Raw genomic sequence first — 21,110 nt, 5'->3', positions numbered from 1 at the left:
TTAGGTATGGGTTTTTATTGGGGAATGCCATCGCAAAAGGTACGCTAGTCCCAGCCCAATGGAAGGGAGCTATTATTATACCAATCCATAAAAAAGGAGACCGATCCCTTCTGGCTAATTATAGGCCAATAAGTTTGATTGCCACTATCCAAAAAGTAATTGGGAAGATGGTGGTAAACAAACTTATGGAATGGGTGGACGAAAATGACTCCCTTTCCCCCTTCCAGGCAGGCTTCCGGAGGGCCACTAGCACCATTGACCAGGTGCTTCGTTTTACTATGCTGCGGTGGGGGACGGTACTTCTTGGCAAGGGCAGCCTGTATGTTGCTTTTGTCGACTTGCGGGCTGCCTTTGATTTAGTTCCAAGAAGTAAGCTCTGGACAGTTTTAAATAGGATAGGCATTCCAGCGGAATTGCTCACTCTAATTTTGAGGTTGCACAAGAGCAATTTTGCTAAAGTCCAGTGGGGGTTGAATGGCCAAACCTCCATCGACTTTCCAGTGGAAAGAGGGGTTCGCCAAGGCTGTGCCATGGCACCCTTGCTTTTTACATTATATATTAATGGGATAGTTGGCAGGATGCTGGACGCTAGTGTGGATGCACCTTCGTTAGCGGGCATCAGGGTTCCAATCCTGATGTTCGCCGACGATACGTTAATAATGTCCAAGACCCCGGCTGGGCTACAGTGTGCCTTGAATATTTTTGATGAGTTCTGTCTAGAGCATGGCCTTGAAGTAAACATAGGTAAGACTAAGTTGATGGCTTTTTCCCGAGGATGTAAACCTCGCCATAGGATATACATGAATAACATCGGGCTGGAGGTAGTAAGGGAGTTTACCTACCTGGGGGTACAAATAGCAGATAACCACGGCTGGTCCCACCACATAGAAAAAGCTGTTTTGAAACATCAGCAAATTTCGGGGGCACTACGGGTGGAGCACAAAAGATCAAAAACAAAGCCCATAAAACCTGTCCTTGCTGTATATGATGCAAGGGCAATAGGGTCGGCCCTATATGGGGGCGAGCTGTGGGGTTTTGATAAGTTTACTTCCCTACAGATAGCAGAGAATAGGTTCCTTAGGGGAATTACGGGACTCCCCCAGAGCACCCCACTAATTTCTCTTAGTCTTGACCTGGGGAGAAGATCTGTCAGCTATCGAGCTAGATTGCGTCCTATTTTATATTGGAGACGACTCTGGTCCACTCCCGAGATTAAGCACTATGCAGATGGGTTTCTGGCAATAATTAAAATGGACACCTTCCATAAAATACCATGGTTGAAAAACTTAAGGGTAATGTTATGTGAACTGGGTCTTTCCAACCTCTATGATAATCCCGCAGGGGAAGTTTTCCCAAGCAAAAACACACTCAAAACTCTATACTGGGAGTGGATAGATGGTAGGCTTTGGAGGGGGTAAAATCTGATTCGATGGGTGGTCGTTTCTTGGAAAGCAAAATGTGTCCCGTATTAGAACAGTATTGGGACAGCATAACTGTCCCTATGGACAGGAAGTTGTTTTTCCAGCTAAGATCTGGCTCCCTCCCCTGAGACATTTAACAGGCAGGTGGAAGAGTCTGAATACCCTGTGCTGCCCAGCATGTGGCGCAATTAATGAAAGTGTGGGTCACTTCCTATTTGCTTGTAACGCCTATGCCACCCCAAGAAGGGTATGGTTAGCCCCAGTTTGTAAGAACCTTGGGACATCCAGTGCTGTTGATGCTCAGAGAATTATCTGTACCACCACGGAGGAGCCTATTGTCATGGGAATAGCTAAGTATTTGGGGTGGGCCTGGTCCATTAGGCGGAGAGCCCTCTCTTCAAATGTGTTTTGATTATTGTTTTAAATCTGTGCTAATTTTTATATTGATCAAACTCGCACAACTGTTTTATAAATATGTATCTGACTAAATGTTTTATTATCAATTGTGAAGTTTTAAAATATATGTTGTGCTTTTATGAGTATGCAACTCGAATAAAGCTTTCCTATCATCATCACTATAAATAGTTCAAACCTACAGCATGTTGTGGTGCAAAATAAAATTCATGGAGCCAATCCCTTTTCTCTTTCATACAAGTCTTTTATACCCTTTTTCTCTAAGTATCTAACTTAAAATTGAAACGTTTAGGGTCCACAGTCCTTTCTGATTGGTCCATTAGAGGGGTGGTGACGATCACCTCATGTACTCCTTGTTCAGACTAGTGTGCATTCTAGCAATGTCATCCTTAAATTTATTCTCATGGCATTCGTCTTGCTTGTCATTCCCTTCTTGCAAAACTTTTCGATATTGTTTTCTATTGAATTTCTTTTCTCACACTTTTTTATGCAGGCATCCTTTGGCACACTTCCTTTCCCTAGGCCAAGCTGACCTTGACATCTCTCACTTCGTGCACAGGCCATTCTATTCACATGTTCTGCTCACAGCACACGCGTGGGGCCATCTTTCCCGAAGTGTTGTCATTGGTTCAATAAACAGCCAGTTTTTCTCAGACCAGGCCGCGCAGGCATCAATGGGAACTAATACAAAAATAAATACAACATAAATTAGATTTAGAATTTTAGGCCTTCTGTTTACCTCCCTCCATTCTAATTTTCCCAGTTAGTTGTTACCTAGCTAAAGCGTAAATATATGCGTTATTTTACTCACCATTTATATTTTCGTTTTGCCACAAAAGGACTTATTCTACTCAAGCACAAATAGACATGTATTTTCGATTATATATATTTATAAAATTCACTGCTGGAAAGCGGGGCAGGCAGCACCTTTTGTTGTACTTCTTTCTACTTGGAACTTAATTACAGTTTTAATTTGAAAGATTTTGGAAGCTGCCCCACTAGTGGAAGAGTGTTGGTGCACTACATTTTCCAGATGGCCTTGCGAAACTCTACGACCACTGTGGCAGGTGTTGGGAATATTTATTAAGGTGCGCAAAGAAAAACTGATCTTAATCTCCTTCGAACTTTGCGTCTGAAGAAAGGCTGAGACAATCCTGAAACGCATCAGGCAGACAATAACTTTTGAAGACTGCAGTTGTGTGTTTATCTGCTGGCAAGCTGTGAAATGGATGGAAATAACGAGTACTTATTAAACTTTGCGTGGCTTTACTTCGATTTTGGGCGCTTACCTGCTTTGTTGAATGTATTGACTGCTGTTGCCCAGCTGTGAAGTATAGCCCACCGCCTGGATGTGGGTCCATGCAGGCTTATAATTGCTGCTTGCAGTCACGGAATGAAGACAAGCAGCTCCAATGTAGGATGGTGCTGCCTTGTGGCACAGATTTCACTGCTGGAAAGTGGGGAAGACAGGACTTTTGTGGTATTTCTTTCCACTTGGACCTTAATTACAGTTTTAATTTGCAAGATTTTCGAATCTGCTCCACTAGGGAAAGAGTGTTGATGGTCTGCATTGTCCAGAAGGCCTTGCGAAACACTACGCCCACTGTGGCAGGTGTTGGGAAAATTTATTAAGGTGCGCAAAGAAAAACTGCTCTAAATCTCCTTCGAACTTTGCCTCTGAAGAAAGGATGAGACAATCCTGAAAAGGCAGTAGGCAGACAATAACGTTTGACTGCAGTTGTGTGTTTATCTGCTGGCAAGCTGTAAAATGGATGGAAATAACGAGTGCTTATTAAACTCTGTGTGGCTTTACTTCAATTTTGGGGGCCTAACTGCTTTGTTGGATATATAATAATAATAATAATAATACAGAAACTTGTTGAGCGCGAACAGCTACCTCTGGGGAGGTGTCCCGGCGCTAGCGAGTCCTACAGCAAGAGTGAGAAGTCAGGAAAAAGAACAGGATTATTGCATAAAAAGCCAAGTTTTTAGGAGTTTCCTAAAGCTGGCTTCTGACGTGGCGGATTGGATGGCAGGGGGCAGTGTATTCCAAAGTTTCGCCGTGCCGGCCGAGAAGGACCTGCCTCCAAGTCTAGCTTTCCTCACGCGCGGTACCATTAGCTTGAGCAGGGAGTTTGAGCGCAGCTCTCGTTTTTGGTGGTAGCGGGGGAGTCGGAGTTTTAAATAATTGGGACACGTGCCTTTTAGCGCTCTGAAAGCCAGAGTAAGCACTTTGAACTTAATTCTGCTTGCCACTGGCAGCCAATGCAGCTCGTGCAGATGCGGAGAGATGTGCTGCCTGAAAGGGACACGTTTTATCAATCTCGCAGCCGCATTCTGCACGATCTGTAAGCGTTGCACCGCATATTTGGGTAGACCAAGATAGAGGCCATTAGAATAATCGAGTCGGGATGTGATTGTTGCGTGAACAACCGTTTTTCGACACTCGATTGGTAGTAGAGGCAGAAATTTCCGCAAATTTTTGAGTTTATGCAGGCAGCCAGCGGTGAGCTGTTGTATATGCGGCAAGAAAGACAGGTTCTCATCCCATTTTACTCCTAGATTTTTTGCATGAGTTCCGGGAGATGGGGCAGGGCCCATTTCCGTAGGCCACCACAGGTCCGGAGGGGGATGTTTGAGATTTCCGAAGAATAGCACCTCCGTTTTGCTCGCATTCATTTTAAGTTTGTTAGTGTTCATCCATTTGGCCACGTCTTGAAGGCAGCCCCTGATTTTGCTGAAGGCTGCCTCAGACGTGTCTGTGTATGGGAAGACTAATTGAGTGTCGTCCGCATAAGATATTGCCTTGACCCCCCATTTGGCAATCAAGGTGAAAAGCGGGGCCAAATAGACATTGAACAACAGGGGGCTGAGTGCCGACCCCTGTGGGACGCCACACCAAAGATTTTTTGGTCCAGAAGAGAAGGGGCCAAGGGCCACTTTCTGGGAGCGATTAGTGAGGTAGGAGAGGAGCCAGTTAAGTGCTTTGTCTCCAAGGCCAATATCCTTAAGTCGGGTCAGCAGTCTGCTGTGATCTACAGTATCAAAAGCAGCTGATAGATCCAGGAGCACCAGCATAGCTGATGCCCCTGAATCTAAGGACCACCTGATAGACTCGGCAACCTCAATGAGGGCCGTCTCGGTGCTGAAACCGGCCCTAAAGCCAGATTGAGTTTCATGTAGGGCACCGCTTTCTTCAATAAAGTTGTTTAGCTGCCGTTGGATCATTTTTTCAAGCATTTTACCGGGGGCTGCCAGGAGAGAGATGGGTCGGAGATTGCTCAGATCATCCGGTGCGCCTTGGGGCTTTTTTTTCAGCGGGAGAAGTGTGGCCTGTTTCCAACAGTCCGGAAACGCGCCCGTTGCAATGGACGTGTTCCATATGTGTAAGAGGGGAACTGCGATTGCTTCAGACATTAATTTCCACAGTTTAGGTGGACAAGGATCATCGGGAGCTCCAGATTTACATTTTTGTATTTCTTTTACAGCCTCAGAGAGGGTAATAGGTTGAAATTGATTTAAGGGAGTAGTGGGAAACTCAGAAACTCCCAGCTCATCCATTAGTGTCGGCTCGGGGTCCGTAAAAGTATCATACACTTTTAAAATTTTGGTGTCAAAGAAGTCTGATATGGATTCGCATATATATATATATATATATATATATATATATATATATATATATATATATATATATATCACAACTCACAAGCGCCCAAGCTTTAGGAGGCACTCACCGACACCAAGTAGTAAGGCAGCAGCGTGATAGAGACAGCTTGAAGTTTCTGATAGGTAAGCCTTACGCGTTTCGAACAGAAAGTTCTTGGTCACAGGCAGGGCGGCTGTATTCATGCAAGGAAACTGCTGTTGATTCACCCTTATTTTATTTACCTCAATTCGGTCACATGATAAGGTAAGGCATTCTGGTAACAGTAGTTTCCCAACTGTGTCGCTCGTTTAGGATACTTTTGTGCGCACAGTTGAAAATAAATATAACAGTCTCGTCCTCATATTAAATCATATCCAGCCATAAGTGGGCTCTTTTCAAGTAGCTCATGTCCGCTGCTCAAATCCAAAGGCCAAGTGTCATCCAAACAGAGCCTCGTGTGTGCAAAGCTCCAGGCCCGCGTGTGGTAGCGCGGGGGTGCACTCCTCGCGGCAGGACTGCCGCATTTTACATCACAACTCACAAGCGCCCAAGCTTTAGGAGGCACTCACCGACACCAAGTAGTAAGGCAGCAGCGTGATAGAGACAGCTTGAAGTTTCTGATAGGTAAGCCTTACGCGTTTCGAACAGAAAGTTCTTGGTCACAGGCAGGGCGGCTGTATTCATGCAAGGAAACTGCTGTTGATTCACCCTTATTTTATTTACCTCAATTCGGTCACATGATAAGGTAAGGCATTCTGGTAACAGTAGTTTCCCAACTGTGTCGCTCGTTTAGGATACTTTTGTGCGCACAGTTGAAAATAAATATAACAGTCTCGTCCTCATATTAAATCATATCCAGCCATAAGTGGGCTCTTTTCAAGTAGCTCATGTCCGCTGCTCAAATCCAAAGGCCAAGTGTCATCCAAACAGAGCCTCGTGTGTGCAAAGCTCCAGGCCCGCGTGTGGTAGCGCGGGGGTGCACTCCTCGCGGCAGGACTGCCGCATTTTACATCACAACTCACAAGCGCCCAAGCTTTAGGAGGCACTCACCGACACCAAGTAGTAAGGCAGCAGCGTGATAGAGACAGCTTGAAGTTTCTGATAGGTAAGCCTTACGCGTTTCGAACAGAAAGTTCTTGGTCACAGGCAGGGCGGCTGTATTCATGCAAGGAAACTGCTGTTGATTCACCCTTATTTTATTTACCTCAATTCGGTCACATGATAAGGTAAGGCATTCTGGTAACAGTAGTTTCCCAACTGTGTCGCTCGTTTAGGATACTTTTGTGCGCACAGTTGAAAATAAATATAACAGTCTCGTCCTCATATTAAATCATATCCAGCCATAAGTGGGCTCTTTTCAAGTAGCTCATGTCCGCTGCTCAAATCCAAAGGCCAAGTGTCATCCAAACAGAGCCTCGTGTGTGCAAAGCTCCAGGCCCGCGTGTGGTAGCGCGGGGGTGCACTCCTCGCGGCAGGACTGCCGCATTTTACATCACAACTCACAAGCGCCCAAGCTTTAGGAGGCACTCACCGACACCAAGTAGTAAGGCAGCAGCGTGATAGAGACAGCTTGAAGTTTCTGATAGGTAAGCCTTACGCGTTTCGAACAGAAAGTTCTTGGTCACAGGCAGGGCGGCTGTATTCATGCAAGGAAACTGCTGTTGATTCACCCTTATTTTATTTACCTCAATTCGGTCACATGATAAGGTAAGGCATTCTGGTAACAGTAGTTTCCCAACTGTGTCGCTCGTTTAGGATACTTTTGTGCGCACAGTTGAAAATAAATATAACAGTCTCGTCCTCATATTAAATCATATCCAGCCATAAGTGGGCTCTTTTCAAGTAGCTCATGTCCGCTGCTCAAATCCAAAGGCCAAGTGTCATCCAAACAGAGCCTCGTGTGTGCAAAGCTCCAGGCCCGCGTGTGGTAGCGCGGGGGTGCACTCCTCGCGGCAGGACTGCCGCATTTTACATCACAACTCACAAGCGCCCAAGCTTTAGGAGGCACTCACCGACACCAAGTAGTAAGGCAGCAGCGTGATAGAGACAGCTTGAAGTTTCTGATAGGTAAGCCTTACGCGTTTCGAACAGAAAGTTCTTGGTCACAGGCAGGGCGGCTGTATTCATGCAAGGAAACTGCTGTTGATTCACCCTTATTTTATTTACCTCAATTCGGTCACATGATAAGGTAAGGCATTCTGGTAACAGTAGTTTCCCAACTGTGTCGCTCGTTTAGGATACTTTTGTGCGCACAGTTGAAAATAAATATAACAGTCTCGTCCTCATATTAAATCATATCCAGCCATAAGTGGGCTCTTTTCAAGTAGCTCATGTCCGCTGCTCAAATCCAAAGGCCAAGTGTCATCCAAACAGAGCCTCGTGTGTGCAAAGCTCCAGGCCCGCGTGTGGTAGCGCGGGGGTGCACTCCTCGCGGCAGGACTGCCGCATTTTACATCACAACTCACAAGCGCCCAAGCTTTAGGAGGCACTCACCGACACCAAGTAGTAAGGCAGCAGCGTGATAGAGACAGCTTGAAGTTTCTGATAGGTAAGCCTTACGCGTTTCGAACAGAAAGTTCTTGGTCACAGGCAGGGCGGCTGTATTCATGCAAGGAAACTGCTGTTGATTCACCCTTATTTTATTTACCTCAATTCGGTCACATGATAAGGTAAGGCATTCTGGTAACAGTAGTTTCCCAACTGTGTCGCTCGTTTAGGATACTTTTGTGCGCACAGTTGAAAATAAATATAACAGTCTCGTCCTCATATTAAATCATATCCAGCCATAAGTGGGCTCTTTTCAAGTAGCTCATGTCCGCTGCTCAAATCCAAAGGCCAAGTGTCATCCAAACAGAGCCTCGTGTGTGCAAAGCTCCAGGCCCGCGTGTGGTAGCGCGGGGGTGCACTCCTCGCGGCAGGACTGCCGCATTTTACATCACAACTCACAAGCGCCCAAGCTTTAGGAGGCACTCACCGACACCAAGTAGTAAGGCAGCAGCGTGATAGAGACAGCTTGAAGTTTCTGATAGGTAAGCCTTACGCGTTTCGAACAGAAAGTTCTTGGTCACAGGCAGGGCGGCTGTATTCATGCAAGGAAACTGCTGTTGATTCACCCTTATTTTATTTACCTCAATTCGGTCACATGATAAGGTAAGGCATTCTGGTAACAGTAGTTTCCCAACTGTGTCGCTCGTTTAGGATACTTTTGTGCGCACAGTTGAAAATAAATATAACAGTCTCGTCCTCATATTAAATCATATCCAGCCATAAGTGGGCTCTTTTCAAGTAGCTCATGTCCGCTGCTCAAATCCAAAGGCCAAGTGTCATCCAAACAGAGCCTCGTGTGTGCAAAGCTCCAGGCCCGCGTGTGGTAGCGCGGGGGTGCACTCCTCGCGGCAGGACTGCCGCATTTTACATCACAACTCACAAGCGCCCAAGCTTTAGGAGGCACTCACCGACACCAAGTAGTAAGGCAGCAGCGTGATAGAGACAGCTTGAAGTTTCTGATAGGTAAGCCTTACGCGTTTCGAACAGAAAGTTCTTGGTCACAGGCAGGGCGGCTGTATTCATGCAAGGAAACTGCTGTTGATTCACCCTTATTTTATTTACCTCAATTCGGTCACATGATAAGGTAAGGCATTCTGGTAACAGTAGTTTCCCAACTGTGTCGCTCGTTTAGGATACTTTTGTGCGCACAGTTGAAAATAAATATAACAGTCTCGTCCTCATATTAAATCATATCCAGCCATAAGTGGGCTCTTTTCAAGTAGCTCATGTCCGCTGCTCAAATCCAAAGGCCAAGTGTCATCCAAACAGAGCCTCGTGTGTGCAAAGCTCCAGGCCCGCGTGTGGTAGCGCGGGGGTGCACTCCTCGCGGCAGGACTGCCGCATTTTACATCACAACTCACAAGCGCCCAAGCTTTAGGAGGCACTCACCGACACCAAGTAGTAAGGCAGCAGCGTGATAGAGACAGCTTGAAGTTTCTGATAGGTAAGCCTTACGCGTTTCGAACAGCGCTTGTGAGTTGTGATGTAAAATGCGGCAGTCCTGCCGCGAGGAGTGCACCCCCGCGCTACCACACGCGGGCCTGGAGCTTTGCACACACGAGGCTCTGTTTGGATGACACTTGGCCTTTGGATTTGAGCAGCGGACATGAGCTACTTGAAAAGAGCCCACTTATGGCTGGATATGATTTAATATGAGGACGAGACTGTTATATTTATTTTCAACTGTGCGCACAAAAGTATCCTAAACGAGCGACACAGTTGGGAAACTACTGTTACCAGAATGCCTTACCTTATCATGTGACCGAATTGAGGTAAATAAAATAAGGGTGAATCAACAGCAGTTTCCTTGCATGAATACAGCCGCCCTGCCTGTGACCAAGAACTTTCTGTTCGAAACGCGTAAGGCTTACCTATCAGAAACTTCAAGCTGTCTCTATCACGCTGCTGCCTTACTACTTGGTGTCGGTGAGTGCCTCCTAAAGCTTGGGCGCTTGTGAGTTGTGATGTAAAATGCGGCAGTCCTGCCGCGAGGAGTGCACCCCCGCGCTACCACACGCGGGCCTGGAGCTTTGCACACACGAGGCTCTGTTTGGATGACACTTGGCCTTTGGATTTGAGCAGCGGACATGAGCTACTTGAAAAGAGCCCACTTATGGCTGGATATGATTTAATATGAGGACGAGACTGTTATATTTATTTTCAACTGTGCGCACAAAAGTATCCTAAACGAGCGACACAGTTGGGAAACTACTGTTACCAGAATGCCTTACCTTATCATGTGACCGAATTGAGGTAAATAAAATAAGGGTGAATCAACAGCAGTTTCCTTGCATGAATACAGCCGCCCTGCCTGTGACCAAGAACTTTCTGTTCGAAACGCGTAAGGCTTACCTATCAGAAACTTCAAGCTGTCTCTATCACGCTGCTGCCTTACTACTTGGTGTCGGTGAGTGCCTCCTAAAGCTTGGGCGCTTGTGAGTTGTGATATATATATATATATATATATAAGACTACTTACATGAAGCATATAGTCAATTGGATGACATCCAATGCTACAGGAAGAGTAATCCACTAAAATATAGGACTATGCAGGATAACCTATGTAAAAATGTGGTGGCATGAAAGGGACTAGGATTGTTGAGTGGGGATGAGTTCAAAATCATCACAAGAGATCACCCTCTTGTCCCCTACATCTATTTTATACCCAAAGTTCACAAGAGCCTTACCGCACCACCAGGAAGACCGATAATTGCTGCATGTGGGGGACCATTAGAAAACCTCTCAAAATACATAGATTATTTTCTGCAAACGCATATGAAATCATTAGACTCATATGTGCAGGACACAAGTGACTTCCGGAGAAAAATAGAAGGTATTGAGTGGAATTATGATTTGCTCTTAGTGACATTGGATGTAAGCTCCTTATATACATGTTTAAAACATAGGGATGGCCTGCGTGCATGGGAATACTATCTAGGCACCAGGCCAATTTAGTTTGCCCATCATTCAAAAATGCTCTTAGAAATTTTATCTTTCTGTTTGGAGAGTAATTATTTTATGTTTAATGGCCAATTTTACCAACAGGTTCAGGGTGTAGCCATGGGGGCCAGTTTCTCCCCAAGCTACACCTGCCTATTTATGGGTTAGTGGGATGAATTGGTCCTCAGGCGAAAATTTGAACAATACTGTACATCCAATATAGTTTCTTGGCTTCGTTTTATTGATGACTTATTTATTGTTTGGTGTGGCTCTGAGGAAAGTGTTTTAAATTTTATACAGGAGATAAATGTGAATGATCTTAATCTAAATTTTACTTCTAGCATTAGCAAGGAATCGGTGACATTCTTAGATGTGCAGGTTTTTTTATCCAACAATGTTCTTAGCTCTACCCTTTTTAGAAAGCCAACGGCTGGTAACACTTTACTACATGCCACAAGCTCTCATCCACAACACCTTATTAAATCTATACCTTACGGTGAGATGCTCCGCATCCTCCGTATCTGTAGCAATGAAGATGACGTGGTTTTAAAACAACAGGAAAGTTTAACAAGGTTTGTGGAACGAGGATACAGTCTAAGAATAGTTGAAACCGCCATGAGAAAATCGCAGCTAAAACCCAGAAGTTAACTCCAGGAATATAACCGTAACAAGAGTCAAATCCAGAGTATAGATACTAATCCGATCAGGTTAATTCTGACATACTCCAAGGAGGAAAAAGAATTAAGGAGTATACTTAGACACAACTGGCACTTTGTTCAGAATAACCCTGTTATAGGAGATTGGATGCCCTCAAATCCAGCAATAACGTTTCGCAAAGCAATGAGCCTGGGGAATATTTTATCTAAAAACAGCCAAGAATGCTTTAAGAAGAAAAATTGGATGCCTATGAGCAAGGGCTTTTTTAAATGCTTGTTGTGTAAAGCATGTCAGTATGGTGTAAATACGAAGAAATACACAACTGTCATCCCTAGGTCAACTAGAGAGATCAAGCAACATCTTACATGCAAGACTGAGTATTGTATCTATATTCGAGAATGTGAATGCCATCTGAGATATGTGGGCAGCACAAAGCTGCCAATACATAAAGGAATTCTGCAGCATCTGCGAGAAATAATCAATAAGGACCAAACCTATCCGGTAGCAAGGCATTTTGAGGCATGTCACAATAGTAAACCTCAATGCTTAAAATATTATTCAATCTAATCCATCCCTGTAACAAATAGAGGAGGGGATAGGGAGGCTTGCATGAGAAGAACAGAGATTAATTATATCCTTGAATTTGACTCTAAATGGCCAGGAGGATTACATACCACTGAGGCCCTCCATACATATTTGTAAACAACTGATTTATGTATGAGGTTCCGTTTGTATGATCATTCAATAAGATATAAAAATATATATTTATATACTGTAAATTTTGGACCATTTGGAAGTTTGAAGTATTGATATTGCTAGGGTCTTATATTGTATTTATACATATTTATTCCATTACTATAAATAAAATGTTAAATATGAAACACTAGTGTTTTATCATCTCAGTATAATTGCTATGTGTCATGATTGATTTTAGCTGCAAATTGTAGGCATTAGGGTAGGTTTTATCCATATGTCTTTTATTCGGTTATTTTTAACATGTCACCGATATCCTTTTATATGAGGTCCTATTTATAAATGGTTTTCTTTTACACACGATAAAGTATGTGAGTGTAAATAATTATATTTTTATATCTGTAACCATATGATTCAATGTATATAATTAACATAGCCCTGTCCCGTGTTAACTGATTATCCCCATGAAATGATGAACAAACTACTATATCTATGAATGTTCATATCATATGAAATTCAAGGTTTTGTTTTTGTCTATTGTAGCATGAGTCACTTTAGATTTATTGTACTGTAGCACCAAGTCACTTTATTAATGGAAGGGGAGCCTTCTTAAAACTTGTGGCCAACACATACTTATCATGTAAAAGATAGGAAACCCATTAAAGTGCTAAGTCTTTAAACTACAAGTTTTTAAGTAGAAACAACTCCTTGTAGTGCAAAGTGAATCTCTATCATCTACAATTACATTCTACACATAATCTGCCTTATAATTATGTTTTGTTTCGTTATGCCAAGATGAAATGTCGGAACATTTCTTGATTCTTTGTTTACAAAAAAAAAGGAGAAAAATTCTTTCCAAAAATGTTCTTTTCCCGTTTGGGTGGGCACGTGTTAATATTTGGATTTAATTTTTCATGTTGCGAAGGCATAGGTTGGATTAAATATGCTATGGAATTAAAAAAACTTGCATTCAAGCAGTTAGAGGAAAATATAGCAATGTTGATAATATTAATTTTCCCAACATGCTTTTGATAATTGAAACTGTCATTTGATGAAATGATTTATTGTATTTATACAAATTGTATTTTCAAAAATTATTGCACCTTAAATGCATTTATGCTGACAGTATAACTTCTATGTCTATGACAACATGTGACGTACTTGCACTTTAAAAATGGGCTATGCACCATGCATTGTCATGTGATCAAGGCCGCAGGGACGGCCAAAACGCGTAGTGACAAAGCTGTTTGGGAATAAATAAATGAATGCTATAATAAGTTGGTCCGTGCCTCGTATTTCCACCTAAAGGGTGGAGTGCTGATGCTGCGAGGTTTGCAGAGATATATATATATATATATATATATATATATATATATATATATATATATATATATATATATATATATATATATATATATATATATATATATATATATATATATATATATTACCTACTGGCGGTTGCCAGTAGGCAGTTATAGTTAGGGTTTTTTCAATGCAAAATCTCAAAATTCTATTTGGAATAACTTTAGCACCGGTTGACAAATCTGCCTGAAAATTTCCTCAAATTTGCCTCGCGGAGCTCCGGTCCTTCCTTGAAAGTTTGGGGGGGGATTCGTCAAGCGGGGGCGAGATAAAAGGGGGGTCCCAAAACATGTTTTCCCCATGTTAATTTCTATAGGGCGGTCGAACTCACTTTTAGCCCGAACGGCTGAATGGATTTCCACCAAGCTTGGCAAAATTGTAGGGACTGGTAGCCCGATGTGCCTTTGCTATGTCTCAAGATATGTGCTCCAGTGGATTTTGAGTAATTAAGGTTCAAAAAAATATATATATCTATGGCTGCGCCCTGGTACGCGCACCAGGGAGCGCAGCAGGCGCGACACGCGAGGTGCGCACGGAAAGCTGATTGGCTCGCGGGTGTCTGTAAACATTCGAAACAGTCCGGACCGGCCGCCATCTTGTGTCTCGGTAGGATAGAGACACAAGAGGTGGGAAAAAAAGGGGGAAATGACCATAAGGGGGCAGGGTAGACCCCCCTGACCCCCTAGGTTTGATGTGGGGGCTATAAAAGGGCCCCGCGGTGCAAAAAATATATATATATATTTTTTGATTTGCGCGGGGGGAGCGCCCGGTACGCGCACCGGGGAGCAGACCACGGAGCGGCCCATGGGGAAAGAAGAATGACAGAGTTATTAATAAAATGTAGCCTTTTTTTTATAAATTGGAGGTAGTTCTAAAAAGAACTGTTTTTTTTCTTCTTTTTGTTGTTTTATATTTTTTTGTGTTTTTGGAACATTTTGTACTTTTTTTGGCTTTTATGAACTATTTTATATTTTTTTTGGTATTACAGGGAATTGGAAATGGCTCAACTGGAGCAGAAAAAAAAATAAGAAAAAATTAGGGTTTTTCGGGGCATTTGTGGTTGTCCCCAGCAAGGACGATGAGCTTTATGTTCAGTTCACCATAGGAGATGGTCTTAGCAAAATGTATACATGTTATACGGAAATCTCCAAACCGTGGCTGAATGCAAGGGATCGTCTCCCTTGCCTCTGGTCCCGTTGGAGTGGGTTGATTTATTTGGGAGGTGGAGCTTGAAGATTGGGGAAGGTTACTGGCCAGTTCCCTCATCTCTGCAGCAGAATAGTTGATTGGATGCCTGCGCTGCATGTGGCGAATCATGGTGTTGTTTCCGAAAGAGTATTTCCTATTAGGGTTTCCCCGGGAAAGTTCCACGCCACAGATTCGGCAAGTCACCTTGACCGCATTTACTAAGAGGAGGCTTTAAAAGTTTTTCGATAAACTGGTTTTCCAGGGAAGTGGGTGGAGTGTTCCGTGTAAATTGCAGAATAGAAACTAGTAAGAACCAATTGGAAGTGTTGTTTTAAAGTCACATGACTGCACATGCGTGTCTCAAAGCCTGTACTATGGTTGGCCCGGAAGCCAGATTGCGAGGGGTCGAGGGATCCGTTCGTCTCAAGGAAGGCAAGCCAGCTGCTTGTTGACGGTCTTCTCGATGACTTTTGCGGGGAACGGGAGCAGCGAGATGGGTCGGTAGTTCTTGAGGTCGGTGGGGTCGGCTGAAGGCTTCTTTAGAAGGGCGCTGAGTTCGGCGTGCTTCCAGCTCTCCGGGAAGGTAGCGGTGTTGAAGGAGGTGTTGATGATGTCCCGCAGGTGGGGTGCGATGGCGGCGTCGGCCTTGTTGAAGACGTGGTGAGGGCAAGGGTCAGTCGGAGATCCAGAGTGGATGGAGTTTGTCGTCCGGATGGTGTCTTCGGTGCTGATCGGGGTCCAGGCTCGGAGGGTGATGGTGGGGGGTGGCAGTTCCGTTGTGGCATGCGTCGGTTGAGTGCTGAAACTGTTGTGTATGTCCGCGATCTTGTTGTGGAAGTAGGAGGCGAGGGAGTTGCAGAGGTCTTGAGAAGGGATGATGTCGTTGTTTCCAGCGTTGGGGTTGGAGAGCTCTTTAACGATGTTGAAGAGTTCCTTGCTGTTGTGTGCGTTGTTGTCCAGTCGTTCCTTGAATGCAGTTTTCTTGGTGGTGCGGATCCGTTGGTGGTGTTTTCGGGTGGCGATCTTGAGGGCAGTCATGTTGTCCGGTGTTGGGTCTCTGCGCCAGGCATTCTCCAGGGTTCTGCAGTCCTTCTTGGATCTCTTGAGTCCGTCGGTGAACCATGGGGCTTGAAAAATTTGTAATTTCAGTGCCCCAGGCACAAGCAGATTTATGTGTACAGAGTGTAGGCCATATCCCTGTAGGTGTTACTGATTGTATTGTTGTATTGAATATTGATGGTTTGAACAACAGCACATTCCTTGCCTCTCATAGCACTTATTTTGTATGTGGAAATAGAGGCTATTACCGGTTACCAGCTGGATGGTCTGGAGTATGTTATGTATCATTTTTACTACCACCTGTATTCCTGGCACCTGCATCATATCATAAAGATTTGAGACTGCTGAATAATGTGACTGTAAACAGATACAAACAAACTTTGTCAGTTGACGAGATAGATCAGACAGACACTTGTCTGCAACAATATATAGATTTCAATTTAGGATTGTTTTTCTTTGTGTGAGCTGCTCTGAATAGTAGGAAGATACGACGACTAACGAGAGTAGTAGAAGCTGTCACTAATCAAACTGCCGCAGCCCTTGGCAACCTCATCGAAGAGCTACAAATTACTAGGATTGTTGCATTACAAAATAGAATGGTTTTAGATGTGAAGTAGTTGTTGTGTTTTTATCCCTGATCATACTCCTTCCGTGTATAAAACCATCAATAAATTACGTAAGATTGCAGCTGATATACATGTCGAAAACGGGACTTGGACGTTCTCGGGTTGGTTCTGGACTCTGATCTCCACATGGGGTGGGAAAGTTCTCACTGGTCTATGTATAATTATTGCAATTATTTTTACGTGTTGTGTATGTATTCAATGTAGTCCAATTATATGTTCTTTGTGTGTTTCATTTTGTGTGCCTAATAGACGAGCTGTTGCTGAGGCTGCCTACCAGAAAAGCATAACCAGAGAGATAGCTGAAATGATGAGCGTCGATATTAACGATGAGTATTTAGATTATCCTAGAAAACCAAATGTCTTCAGCAAATGCTGAATGGGTCGTCTGTTGTAAATAAAACAGCGATGGTGTTAAGCATTAGCTGAAGACATGATTTCGTGTCTGTTTGTTCGTTTTCCCACCCGTATTTGAAATACGGCCAGACTCCATTTTGTTTTCTGGCCTCCATTTTTGTCTGCTATACATTGCCATGTGCTTGACATGTGGTGAGTCCTATCTCTCTGCTAGTCACCCCTGAAGTTTTCCCAGCAACAAGCCATAAATAGCCTTTTGTGCGTTTAGCGCTTGCCCAGTAGGAGTCACATCTGTCTTTGATTAGCGTAGATAGGAATGTGCATTTATGTGGGTCTCAAGAACCGTTAACTCCACCCATGTAATATTCATGTTCAAGAAATGTCCATATATGGTTGTAAATCATGTCTTGTATTGTATCCGCCTACTTATGAGCCCCTTCTTTGTGTATAAAAGGGGACTGTGTGCTTGAGTTCTTTGTGCTACCTTGTACAATACTGTAGAGTGTTGTGTGGGCTGTATTACCACCTTTAAAGGTTTATTAAACTATGTTTTTGTATTTTCAGTTTCCGTGCCAAATTCTTTGTGTAGTCTGAGGACTCCGTGCACAGAAGGGCGAACCCTTTGCACTAGCACGCCTTGCTGAGGCCTGTGCTCATCAGGTGTGTAGAATGAGGCAAGTCATCTGCAGAAAACAGCAACAGAGGTGCTGGAACAGGCAGGCAAGGTGCAGAAAGAGGCAAGAGACACACAGTAAAAAGCAACAGAGGTGCTGAAAGAGGCAAGCTAGCTTCAGAAAAAAGCAGGAAAGGTATAGAAAGAGGCAGGAGGGGTACAGAAAGAGGAGAGAGAAGTGCAGAAAGAAGCAAAAGAGGTGCAGAAAGAGGCAAGAGAGATGCTGAAAAGGCAAGAGAACAGCAGAAAAAAGCAATAGAGGTACAAACAGATGCAAGAGTGGTGCAGAAAGAGGGAAGGGAGGTAAAGAAAGAAGCAAGAGGGGTGCAGAAACAGGCAAGAGAAACGCAGTCAGAGGCAAGAGAATTGCTGAAAGAATCAACGGAGGTGTAGAAAGAAGCAAAACAAGTATAGAAAGAGGTTGTAAGATGGAGAAAAAGGCTAGAAACGTACAGAAAGAGGGAATACAAGTGCAAAAATAGATAACAGGGGTGAAGAAAGCAGCAAGACAGTTGCAGAAAGAAGCATGGAAAGTGCAGAATAAAGCAACAGGGGGGCAGAAAGATGCAAGAGAAGTACAGAAAGAAGCAATAGGGGTGTAGCTGGAGGCATGAGAACTGCAGAAAGAGGCAAGAGAGTTGCAGAAACAGGAAAAAGACACCAGGGGGAAGAAAGGAGCAAGACATGTGCAGAAAGAAGCATTTAAAGTAAATAATAAAGCAACAGGGGTGCAGAAAGAGGCAAGAGAAGTGCAGAAGGAGGCAAGAGAGGTACAGAAACAGGCAAGAGACATGCAGAAGGAGGCAAGAGATTTGATGAAAGAAGAAACAGAGGTGTGAAAAGAAGCAAGAAAAGTGCAGAAACAGGCATGTGAGATGCAAAAAAATGCAAGGAAGGTACAGAAAGAGGGAAGACGATTGTAGAACGAGACAACAGGGTTGCAGAAAGGAGCAAGACAGGTGCAGAGAGAAGCATAGAAACTGCACAATGAAGAAACGGGGTGCAGGAAGGGGTAAGAGAAGTGCTGAAAGAAGCAACAAAGGTAAAGAAGGAGGCAAGAGAACTGCAGACAGAGGCAAGAGAGTTGCAGAAACAGGCAAAGAGGTACAGAAAGAGGGAACAGAGGTGCAGACAGATTCAAGAGAGGTTCAGAAACAGGTAAAGGGGTGCAGAAAGAGACAAGAGCGGTACGGAAAGAGGCAGGAGAGGTGCACAAAGAAGCAAGACCAGTGCAAAAGAACAAACAAAGGTGCAAAAAGAAGCAAGTGAGGTGCAAAAGTAGGCAAGAGAACTGCTGAAAGAGGCAACTGAGTTGCAGAAAAAAAGCAAGAGAGGTTCAGAAAAAGGGAAAGGAAATGCAGAAAGAAATAACAGAAGTGCTGAAAGAGGAGCAAATTGCAAAAAACACAGTTGATGGACAGAATGTAGAACAATGTCATACATTCACCCCAGTACAAGGATCTGGGCCTAAATCCATCGTTTTTTTGCATTCCACACCACCCTGGGTTAGACACTGGCTATATGCAAATCAGCTCTGACCCTGTGCCTCATGGGAACAGTCCAGTCCGAACTACAAAGCCATGTCTTTCCCATACCGGAATCAAGCATCCAAGGACCGGTTTCTGGCTATCAGCCTTCATCAGCCTGGATAGCTTGACTCCAGTGGTGTGGAGAGCCTGGGACTCACGTCTGAGTATACCCAGCACACTCGGGGTGAAAATTGCAAAAAACACAGTTGATGGACAGAATAGAACAATTTCATACATTGACCCCAGTACAATGGTTCTGGGCCTAAATCCATCGTTTTTTTGCACTCCACACCACCCTTAGATAGACACTGGCTATATGCAAATCAGCTCTGACCCTGTGCCTCATGGGAACAGTCCAGTCCAAACTACCAAGCCATGTCTTTCCCAGACCGGAATCAAGCATCCAAGGACCGGTTTCTGGCTATCAGCCTTCATCAGCCTGGATAGCTTGACTCCAGTGGTGTGGAGAGCCTAGGACTCACGCCTAAGTATACCCAGCACACTCAGGGTGAAAATTGCAAAAAACACAGTTGATGGACAGAATTTAGAACAATGTCATACATTCACCCCAGTACAAGGATCTGGGCCTAAATCCATAGTTGTTTTGCACTCCACACCACCCTTGGTTAGACACTGGCTATATGCAAATCAGCTCTGACCCTGTGCCTCATGGGAACAGTCCAGTCCGAACTACCAAGCCATGTATTTCCCAGACCTGAATCAAGCATCCAAGGACCGGTTTCTGGCTATCAGCCTTCATCAGCCTGGATAGCTTGACTCCAGTGGTGTGGAGAGCCTGGGACTCATGTCTGAGTATACCCAGCACACTCGGGGTGAAAATTGCAAAAAACACAGTTGATGGACAGAATGTAGAACAATGTCATACATTCACCCCAGTACAAGGATCTGGGCCTAAACCCATTGTTTTTTTGCACTCCACACCACCCTGGGTTAGACACTGGCTATATGCAAATCAGCTCTGACCCTGTGCCTCATGGGAACAGTCCAGTCCGAACTACCAAGCCATGTCTTTCCCAGACTGGAATCAAGCATCCAAGGACCGGTTTCTGGCTATCAGCCTTCATCAGCCTGGAAGAAAGAGGAGCAAAGGCTGCAGAAAGAGCACGAGAATTGCAGAAAGAGGCAACAGAGGTACAGAAAGGGGCAAGAGAGGTGCAGAAACAGGAAGGAAAGGTGCAGAAAAAGAAAAGAGGGGTGCAGAAAGAGGCACAAGATCTGCAGACAAAGCAACAGAGGTGCTGAAAGAGGCGAGTGAGGTGCAGAAAGAAGCAAGAGAGGTGCAGGAAGAAGGAAGAAACGTTCAGAAAATCGTAACAGATGTGCTGAAAGACAAGCAAAGGTTATAGGAAGAGCAAGAGAAGTGCTGAAAGAGGTAACAGATGTACAGAAAGAGGCAAGAGATAGGCAGAAAGGAAGAACAGGGGTGCAGAAAAAGGCAAGAGAGGTACAGAACAAGAAAATAGGGGTTCAGAAAGAGGCAAGAGATCTGTAGAAAGCAGTAGCAGAGGTGCTGAAAGAGGCAAGTCAGCTGCAGAAAGAAGCAAGCGAGGTGCACAAAGAGGCAATAGAAGTGCAGAAAAAAGATATAGGGGAGCAGAATGAGGCATCAGGGGTGCACAAAGAGGCAACAGGGGTGCAGAAAGAGACAAGAGAGGTGCAGAAAAAAGCAACAGAGGTGCTGAAAGTGGCAAGTCAGCTGCAGAAAGAAGCAAGAGATGTGCAGAAAGAAGCAATAGAAGTGTAAAAAGAAACAGAGGTGCAGAAAAAGGCATGAGGGATGCAGAAAGAGGGAAGACGGGATGAAAGAGGCAAGAGGGGTTCAGAAACAGGTAAGAGAGGTACAGAGGTGTACAATTGCAGAAAGAGGCAAGTGAGATGCAGAAAAAGGAGAAAAAGGGTACAGAAAGAGGGAAGAGAAGTGCAGAAACAGATAACAGGGGTACATAAAGAAGCAAGACAGATGCAGAAAGAATCCTG

The sequence above is a fragment of the Lissotriton vulgaris genome, chromosome 8 (genome assembly GCF_964263255.1).
Source record: "Lissotriton vulgaris chromosome 8, aLisVul1.2, whole genome shotgun sequence".
Lineage (NCBI taxonomy): Eukaryota > Metazoa > Chordata > Amphibia > Caudata > Salamandridae > Lissotriton > Lissotriton vulgaris.
Note: the sequence above shows the minus strand (reverse complement) of the source record.